Consider the following 11143-nt stretch of genomic DNA (forward strand, 5'->3'; position numbering starts at 1 on the left):
AGGCTTCTGGGAGATTTGTGAGGTAGTTGTTTGTCTTCTCAGCGATCCTTCTTACTCCTGTTTATGATATTGTTCTACTCTAGAAACAATGTCATATGAGACTTGTATTTTTCTTTTGATTCAATTGTAATACTTTAGAGGCTTGTACACGTGACAACCAGATTTTGGGGGTATATTTGAGTTTATTATAAAAATTTCTGCATTTTATTGTAATGGTTGAGTTTTAGGCTGACTTGTCTTGGTGGGTTAAGACAAGTGCCATCACGTCCATTTTTGGGTCGTGACAAAAAGTCCTACCTTAATTATTCCAAATACTTTCAAGATTATAAGTTCATGAAAAACATGTTCCACACAGAGTATGTTACCCTGATAAATAACATGAATCAAGATCTAATGGTATGATACTGCATGTCAATAAGCAAACAAAAACCTTTAAAATTATGAGAAATTGAACTCCAAATGACACCTAAAAATTAAAATGCCAAGTGAATTCCAATGACAGCATGAAGATAGGAAATCAATATTCTCTAGAACCAATTTAGGATGCTATTTGTAATACTATGTGATGTGTTCGTTCACCAAAAGAAGACAATTATTTCATAAAAACTCAAGAAAAATATGAGCAAATTAGAAAAAAGAGGCTCAAATTGGAGTGCTTACCGGTAAATAGCAAAACACTCACATGAAGTAACTTTAAATAGCTATTTCATATTCCTGAGTCTCCTGACAAATATCAAATTCAAGAAACATGAAACGGTAAGAACTATGAAACCATAAAAATGACATGCAAACAACCAATATAAACTTTTTCAAATCAAAGACTACCTTTAAGGTAGTATCGGTTCCAATCGTTCTTAAAATATAAAAGACCCATAAATTTTTCAGAAAAAATGATGATAAAGACGGGGAGCCCTCTGAGTAACATTGATAAAGGACCAAATTGAAGCTTACCGCCAATGTTGAAGAGGGATTTGAGATTTGAGGTTGTAAGCTTTTGATTAGTAAAAAGGATGAGGTTAGAAGCAAAACTTGGAAATATGGACACGGTTATCACACGTGTTTAGAGTAGAGAAGAATAGATGAAAATTGTTTAATAAAATGGGCTAATACATGAAATCCAACTCAATGAAATGGGTTCACTACATAGTACAACTTATATTGTATCAGGTACAATTAGTTATTGTTGTGTTAGTCCTTTCTTGTTGGCTTATAAATAAGGTTAATAAAATAATATGTGTGTGTTTCTCATTTGTTGAGTTGTTATAAACTCTATAAAAAAAATAAAGTTGGTCAGTAGGTTTCATGATTTTAGTTTTAATTTTTAAGTATTATATTAATATTTACTAGGCAAATTAATTCTCCAAAATTTAAACGTGACGTATTATGAAATGGAAAAAATATTTGAGATATTAGGGACAATAGCATAGTCATATGTAGCGAAGAGTGGTCAGTCGAACTTCATTCGTCGAAAAATATATATTTATATATAGAAAATTATACGAAATATATAAGTCAATTTTTTTTTTTATATACATATATATCAAATTTTGAATACCTGTGATGAAATTTCTAATTTCAACACTAATTGGGACCCATATGGCTATAGATAGTTTTCACATTTTTAGCCAAATTGTACAAGGGTTTTAGGAGTAACCCTTGTCCGTTTTACAACTGAAGAGAAGGATAAAATATTTTTAAAAAATCCTCTTTTGAGATTTTGCCTTGCTGACCTCGCTATAGTGACTGGCATACCATCATAGCGAGGATATTCCCGCTATGACAGAATGACATAAGCCCGAATCAATTTTCAAATTCTGAGATTTTTGTCGTGTCACCCCAATTTTAAATCGACAATGTATTTTAAAAAGTTTTGGGACTCCACAAGAGGTGACTTTTGAATAATGATGGACCAAGTCATAACAATAGATACCAATTTACTCATCATTCATTCCCGAATGATTACAGGGTTGGTGGAAAGACAGGGCAACCATGAATGATCGTTACCTAGAATTCGGACAAGGTCGTGAAAGAATTTAAACTCTATCCGAACCCCACAACACTACAACGTCCTATGTACCCAAGTATAACAGGTTAGGAAATTTAGACTAACGAAGCCAAAAAAGTCCCCCCTTGATGAATAACGTTTCAAGCACACCTAATCCAATTCTAGGTGTAAACGATCGTTAAGCAATATATAACCCAACAAATGAGTTGGGGTCGAATCTCACAGGGAGCGGTACGTGTTCAAATTCAATTAAGAAGTACGAATGTGATCTAACTAGATATATGAATAGAAATTATCGGAAAATACATGAAACAAGTCAAAAGGGGTGACATCAAATGGGGTTTTTGGTTTGCAATTATCAACTACAACGCAGTCACAAACAAGTTGAAATAACAATAAGGAGAAGAATCATGAGGATGTGATCGATTATAGGCAAATTTCGATATATAGGTAATTGAAACTACTAGTAAATAGCTAAATATCAGTGGGTAGGCTAGACTATAATTGAAATAGCTTTCTCTCGAACAACTATTCTGCTTCAAGTGATTTCTCTCGAACATCAACAAGCATAGCAATTAAGAACAACCCATAACCTTAATACATCTTCTCTCTCGAGCAAGATGGGTAGGATTGGGTTTAAGATTCACTCTCTCAAGCTGAACCCAAATCAACCCAATACTTACAAACCATTAATCAAAAGCTTTGGTTCAGAAACCTCTCTTGCGAGCAAGCTAAGAACACAAAATTAGAACTGCATTCGCAACTACAATTCATAAATTAAACCTTAGCTAATGATTAAATCCACTTCAATATAGCATTTAAACTAGTAATTATCAATATCCATAAACTAATTGAACCCATAATCACATGATCACACCCCAAGAATTGGGGTTTTAGCCAAACATCATAAAAGGGTAAAAACGGTTATCAAATCGATTAGCCATCAACTGTGTAAGAGTAATTTAATCTTTACAATGCTTCAATTTGCACAAAATTCGAAATCCACTTGCAAAATCTCCAAATTGAGTCTCAAAAAGTCTTCAAGTCTACTAACAAACTATCAAAAACTCTAGAGAAAACTGTTCTAGACTACAAAATTCATACTAAGTTTTCTGTTTAAAATCAAATTTATAGTCGCCACAAATAAGCCACGAAGGGCCACTGGGCGAAGTTAGTCAGGCTCGCCGAGTGGTTCAGCGAGCCGCCCTCTGCTCCCTCTATCGCATTTTTGCATTGGCTCTCAGCATCCTCAAGTCCTGTAATTTTGGGAGATCACTCCTGGCATCATAGAACTACTCGGCGATTCGCCGACTGCCCTTTTTTTGTCGCCGACTTGGTTTCTTCCCTCAGGGCTGGCATACTGGAACTTTAGGTGATTAAAGTAGTCACTTGGCGATCCTCAGGCTCGCCTTTCTTCACTTCTTCAGTTTGTTTTGTTCCTTTTTTGCTTGTTAGTGTCCTTGCTTTGCTCCTCAATTCATATACCTGAAAATCTTGAACATCAGTTTATGGTACAAATTGAGCATTTTAGGACACTAAGTCTATATAAACAAAGCCCCAAATGAGTCCATATTTCGGACTCGCATCACCCCTCCCACCTACCTTTACCTCGTTATAGCGGTGATAATGCCATTGTAGAGGTTGTCCAACCGTTATAGTGGCTCAACGTGATTATGAAAAGGAATAAGAGGGAGAAGAATGGGTTATATTACCATTTTCTCTCCTTTACTTTATCAAATTGACCTTTTTTCTCTCGATTACTCCTTCCCGAACGTAGATACTAAGGTAATAATCATTTCCCCTACTATTTTTACTTCGTTTTACGCATAAAGATTACTGCAAGCTAGAATTTGTTGAATTGAGTAGAAATTTAGAATCTTGAATTGAAATCTATATATTTATAATAATGTTGAATATAGACAATATGATGTGGCACCTCTCTATGGCCAGCATTTCTATGTATCTTTTATCTCTTTTTTTTGACATTTTATTTTTGTTTTCTAATTTTCATTTGTAATTTCGAAAAAAAACTGAAAAATATTTTAATGCCTTACATCATGCTCCTTTAAAACTTTCATCATACTAATACACATTTAAGTAAATAGAAGATGAAAAGATCAAAACCTTTTCATTTTTGATAACTGTTTATAATTATTTAGCCTAAAAATAAAAAGTTTTGAGTATTGTAATCAACAATAGTGGAATCCTTCACCTTCTCTTTTCTTCTAATGATGATGATGAATATATGGATATCAAATTTTGATATTGAGATGTCCAGCGAATTTCTAGCCCTTGTGATTTTTTCAAGAAAAGGGAAAGATAGAGCATCTCATGAAACTTCTAAAGATATTGGTGATGATGAAACTTCTAAAGATATTGGTGATGATGAATATACGGATATCAAATTTCGTCATTGAGATGTCCAGCGAAATTTTAGGCCTTGTGATTTTTTCAAGAAAAAAGAAAGGGTATCTCATGAACCTTCTAAAGATATTGGTGTAAAGAGAAAGATTATGTAACAAAAATTTCTCTTCAAAGTAGAAGTCTTTTTGAAAGAATGTTGATTCCTTCTATATTGAGAGAAAAAAATTTCATATTGATTGAGAAATTTATAGGAAGAGTGATTAGTAGGGGTGTTCACGGGTTGGTTTGGATCGGTTATTGGTCAAAATCAAAACCAAACCAACTTAATCGGTTTTAAAATTATCAAAACCAAACCAAACCAAATACAATATACATTTATCGGTTTGGTGATTATCGGTTTCAGTTTGGTTTGGTTCGGTTATTCGGTTATTAACCAATAACAACAAAAATAAAAAGAAACAATTACATTTAAAATGTGAAAAAATGACAACAATCCATTCAAAACGAAAAATAGTTAGAATGACTTAAATTACTAAACTTTCAATCACTAAATTTACTATCAATAAATCTTTAAAATTCACTATATTGGCCTAGAAGAAAGAGATAATAACATTTTCAGTCCCACAAAGAATTGACATAGACACTCATATACATGAAATCAATAAGATAAATGTTTCATCTTAGGCATTTTTGCTTTCAATAAGTAAATTATAAAGAAATTTTAATGAAAATATGTATAAGATCTTTAAAATTGTTTATAAAAATAATATATTAAGTATGTATATTAATAAAATATATGTATATAATTCATCGGTTCGGTTCTTCTTCGGGTTTTTTCGAATTAAACATAACCAAACCAAATACTATCGGTTTTCAAAAATCTAAAACCAAACCAAATCAAACCAAAACCAAATAAAATCGGTTTTTTTTATCGGTTTGGTTTGGATTTTCGGTTTGGATCGGTTTTTATCCAAACCGTGAACACCCCTAGTGATTAGTATTTCAAAAGGTAAGAAGATTTGTTTAGAGAAAAAATAAATCTATTTAGGAAATTCGTATTAAATTATGAGGAGAATAAGTATTTTACTAACTCCTTTCTTCTTTTATTCTGTCTTAATTTCTTTTTATATATCTTTAATTAAAATTTATTTTATTTTTTGTTATTTATCTTTACTTAAAATTTACTAACGACATTATTTCTTCTTCTTTATTCTACTATTTTTTTCTTCTTTTATTTTGTTTTATTTTTTTATGTCTTTAATTAAAGTTTTTTTTTCTTATTTATTTTTAATTAACGTTTTTATGTATATTTTTTAATTTCTAATTCCTGAAATTCTATTTATTTTTTGGTGTTTTGTTTTTGCACTTTGTCCAAATTTTCTTAAAAAGATGATCATATTTAATCTCTTTCATCATTAATTTTATTAATCTCTTTTACTTTCTTCCTTTAATCTTATAATTAATGTTATTTATATAATTTCCTAAAATCACTTCGTTTCCTTTTATTTATTTCAAGAAATTAGTTATTATAACTTTATAAGAATTGCATATATCTTTTTACAAAATTTGATTCCTTATTTATTTAGATATTTATATGTGATAGTAAATCTAAAATAGAAACTGTGATGTGATAATTTTAGTCCAATATTGATATTTATTTATTTTTATTAATGTTAAAAAAAATTATTTAAATAATTGCTCAAAATTAAAATTACTCTTCCCAAAAAAAATTATGCCTCGAATTTTATTTTATTTTTGGAGATTTTTCTAATTTTAAAAAACTGAAAATTTTATAAAATATCAAAGATGACCACATTTAATTCTTATCATCATCAATGCTATTAATTTCCTTTACTTCCTTCCATTAATTTCATTATTAATGTTGTTTATATTATTTCCTTAAATTACTTATTTTCCTTTCTTTGTTATTTTTCTTTTACTTTATTTGTTTATTCCTAGAATCTAATTATTATAACTGCATAAGAATTGCAATGTTTTTTTAACGAATTTGATTTTGACATTTTTCTTATAAATTTTAGATCATTTCTTAGTCCAACATTGATAATGATATGTTTTATAAAAAAAAATCTCATATTTATTTATTTTTATTAATTTTTAAATATCTTTTCTAACATTTTTATTAAAATAATTGCTCAAAATTAAGATTACTCTTCTAAAAAAAAATTGTGCCTCGAATTTTGTTTTATTTTTTTTAGCGTTTTTTCTAATTTTAAAAAACTTAAAATTTTATAAAATATGAAAGATGACCATATTTAATTCTTATCATCATCAATGCTATTGATTTCTTTTACTTCCTTCCCTTAATATCATTATTAATGTTGTTTATATTATTTCCTTAAATTACTTATTTTCCCTTTTTGTACTTTTTCGTTTATTTTATTTTTTATTTCTAAAAATTAATTATTATAACTATATAAGAATTAAATTATTTTTCACAGAATTTGATTTTGCCTTTTTCCTTATAATTTTTAGATCATTCCTTAGTCCAACATAGATATTTATATGTTTTTATCAAAAACAATTTCTCTTATATGTTTCTTAAATTATTTGTATAAAAAATAAAATCACTCTATCATTTAAAAAATAATAATAAGTGTTTTCATTCATTGCTCAATTTTTATATGTATAAATAGGAAAACAACGGTTATGTTTTCCATAATAAAGCTATATTCTATGTTGTCACATTTTTTGTTAATATTTTTTTCTTTTCGATCGTCTCATTCTGCTATCACTAACTTTATTTATTTTTTAATTTTGACTTTGAATTGTATGTAATGGTGATTTTTCATAGGTTACAAAGTTTTTAAAACGAGCTTCAATATGCAATTGATGTGATATCAAATAAGGAAAAACTAAGAACATAACGAGTAAAGAAGATGCAAAATATCATTCTTATAAAATTTTTTATTTCAGATGTGATATTAAATATGTAAAGTCGATTCACAATTTCGACATTCTTAAAATAACTTTTTCATATTTTAAGTAGGTGTTCGGACATAGATTTCAATTGTTTTTTGTTATTTGGTATTTAGAAAAATTGAGATGTGTTTTGTTATACTTACTGCAAAAAATATTTGAAATAATATTCATATTTGAATGTAGTTAAATACAACTTCAAAAGTGATAAGTGAAATGAAAAACACAATTCCAAATTTGAAATAAAACTTCAACTAGGATTTAAATTTTTCATGATCATATGTTGGTTCTCAAATAAAATAAAGAATTATTCCAAAAAATAAGCATAATTTTTATGATTCAATAGAATAATGTATTTAATGCATCATTTATTCATCTCTCTAAATATATAAGTTTGGCAAACGAAAAGTCATTTTATAACAATTTTATTTATTTTTATCATATAGAAGTATAGAGTTATCGTGTTCAACTATATATTTTATCTTTAACATTAACTTTTTAAAATTAACTATATGTTAAGGGCTTGAAATTTACATTGTATCTTAATTTAGTTTGTTTTGTTATTGAAAGTTAATTAGAACAAAAAAATAGTTTAATTTGATACTTGTCATGTATAAGAATAATTGCACTATTTAATTAAACTTATCACTTGAAATAAATTAGTTTTAATCAAATTTAAATATAGAATGTAGCAATCCTCTCGGAAGGATGCTACTACTTAACAGGAAAGCTAATATAATACTTGCACATTTAAAAGGAATTAATCTAAGATATATATATTATAATTCAATAGAGGAATTTATCCCCAAAATAACAAGTGAAAGGTATAAAGACTTGTCATTTAGAAATTTAGTTGATCTCAAATTTAAACAAGACAAGAATCCCAATTTATGGCGGAAGAATCTTTCGAAATAATTTAAAAATATTCGCTAAGAGATTTTCATGTATTATCTATACTACTATCAGACACATTATAAATCATTACCAACTTCGGGGTACTGAAGTTTGATTGGTTCATGCTTCATACAAACCTTCAAAATAAATTGCAAATTTAATACATTACAAGACTTGGATTTACACACCCCAAAACAGTAAAACATGTAGTCATACTTATTTTACAATCCATGGTGACATGATCAAATTAACCTTCAAAATTTCATATAAATATACAACATATAGATCATGTACAAGTCCCAAGATTTATGCAAACTATAGATGCCTATATGCAAATATGATCTTCCATAAATCTCTCAAAAACTCCATCTCCAATGGCCAGCTTCAAGTATCCCCTCGAACGTTCCCTACAATAGAAATAACTATCACTAAGCATAAAGCTTAGTGGTGTAAAAATTATATGCATGGAGCCGCTAAATTCACCAAGTTACCTTTCAAAAGTCACGGGCAGCACAATTGAAACATAATAAATAAATCAAGTAAACAATATATCAAGTTCTATATTTAAAGATACAAGTGTCAAGAACGCTCATAACACCATTTCCCAAGAGATCCAATACCAAGACTAGGCCAAAATATATACATCATACCTCACACCCAGCATAATCAAGTATCAAGGAGGACCGAAGCCCTATATCAAGAAGGGTCAAAGCCCAATAATCAAGAGAATCAAGAACCATATTAAAAATGGCTTCCTAGTTCATACTTAAAATGGACAACTTCCATACTTAAGACGAACCAAAAATCCAGAGTCAAGATGGCAAATGATCTGAATCAATAGGCATGCCAATAGTGACAAAGTCAAATCCACAATAAGGACAAACTCCCAACAAAAATGTCAGGTGATCAAGCGATCCGTACAAGTGGGCGAGTTACACAAGTGTCTTGAAAGTCACAGAGAATACCAATACGACAATACAACGTGACAAGAAATAACCAAGGTATCGAGATAACCCTTCAAATATACAAGCAGATAACAAGAGTACAAGTACAAGTTTATACACAAACCTCAGGCTTTAGCATAGAAACAGTCCAACAAAACTTCAAGAGTTCAAACTGTAGACCGACCAACGTATCAAGGTCCTCAACTTGTACACGAGTATATATAACCTTAAAAATACAATTAAATAACTTCTTTAACTTCTATTAGCTCAATAATGTTGACGTAAAACAGGATCATCATCACAAGTAAGCCTAGCATGTACAAATACAACTATGCTACCAAAACAGTGAATTTGTCCAGCCTGGTACCTCAAGTCGCAACTTAGTTTTGAAGAGGAAAACGGAAAAACTGGACTTTATATCCTTCATGAAAGATGTAGTTATATCTCTTAAGGTTGCGAATAATCAAGAATCATCACAAAATACGTTTTGTACAAAAATATATAATCAAAACACTAATAGTTGAACATACAAGATTTCTAAATCAGAAATCTGTACATAACTTATCCTATGTTGCGTCCCATATTTCGAATCGATAACAGCAAAATTAGTTTTTTACATAAACACAAGAGTTGTAGGTATATGTATTATCTTTCCAAATCATATTTACTCACCGAAAAATAAGTTCTATAGAACGAGATATTCTAAATTTACTAAACACTACTCAGCTCAAAAACAGATATCGATTACTCACCAAAAGGTAGGATGTGTCTCGACTTCCAACTAAAAGGACTAAGGTTTTCTTGTGATTTTGTGAGTAATATGGCTAGAGAAAGTTCTCCAGGTTTCTTAGAGTTAAGGAACACGAATTCTTATAGAGGAGGTGTGAAAATATATGTTATAAAAGTTATGTTTATCACTTAATAGATATAGCTGAAAGAAAAGTTGGTTGCCCAAAAGTAAAAAGGTTGGCTGCCCAAAGTGTGTATATATATATATATATATATACACTTCACCTCCCTTTCAAGCTATAGGTAATTCTAATTAGTATATTACGTAAATACCCCAATACAATTCCTTAAATTACTGTCACAATTTATGTTGCGTAAATTTACAAATATTACAAAATTTCGAGTTCCTAAAATGAGAATAAAACATACTTAAATAATTAAGGAATGGTGTATCTAAATGCGAATATCAATTTTAATATTTAGGGGTATTACAACTCTCTCCCCCTCAAAGAAATTTCATCTCAAAATTTACCTTACACTAGTCCCGAAACAAGTGTGGATATTGGGTCCTCGTGTCTTCTTCTCACTCCCAGGTAGCTTCTTTTCCAGAATGGTTTCTCCAATGTACTTTTACTAAGGGGATTTTCTTGTTTCTAAGTTGCTTTACTTCACGAGCTTGAATTAGGATAGGTTCTTCTTTATACGTCAAGTCAGGATTAACCTCAATAGATTCAACTGGAAGAACATGAGATGAATCAAAATGATATCTTCTGAGCATAAAACATGGAAGACATTGTGAATCTTGTCTAACTCAGGTGGCAAAGCTAATTTATATGCAACTGGTCCAACTCTTTCAAGTATCTCATAAGGTCCAATAAATCGGGGACTAAGTTTTCCCTTCTTACCAAATCTCATAATCTTTTTCCATAGAGGCACCTTTAAGAATACTTTATCTCCAACTTTATACTCAATGTCACGCCTTCTAAGATCAGCATACAAATTTTTTCTATTCGAAGAAATCTTTAGACGATCCTTGATCATTTTTACATTGTCTTCCATTTTTTGCACAATTTCAGGCCAATAAGCTTTCTTTCACCAACTTCACTCCAACAAAGAGGAGTCCGACATTTTCTTCTGTATAAGGCTTCATAGGGAGGCATTTCAATACTCGATTGGTTTCTATTATTATCAGAAAATTCTATCAAAGCCAAGTGTTTGTCCCAACTACCATCAAACTCCATAATGCAAGCTCGAAGCATATCCTCCAAAA

This window comes from Solanum tuberosum, unplaced genomic scaffold (genome assembly GCF_000226075.1).
Source record: "Solanum tuberosum cultivar DM 1-3 516 R44 unplaced genomic scaffold, SolTub_3.0 scf00188, whole genome shotgun sequence".
In the NCBI taxonomy this organism is placed as follows: Eukaryota; Viridiplantae; Streptophyta; class Magnoliopsida; order Solanales; family Solanaceae; genus Solanum; species Solanum tuberosum.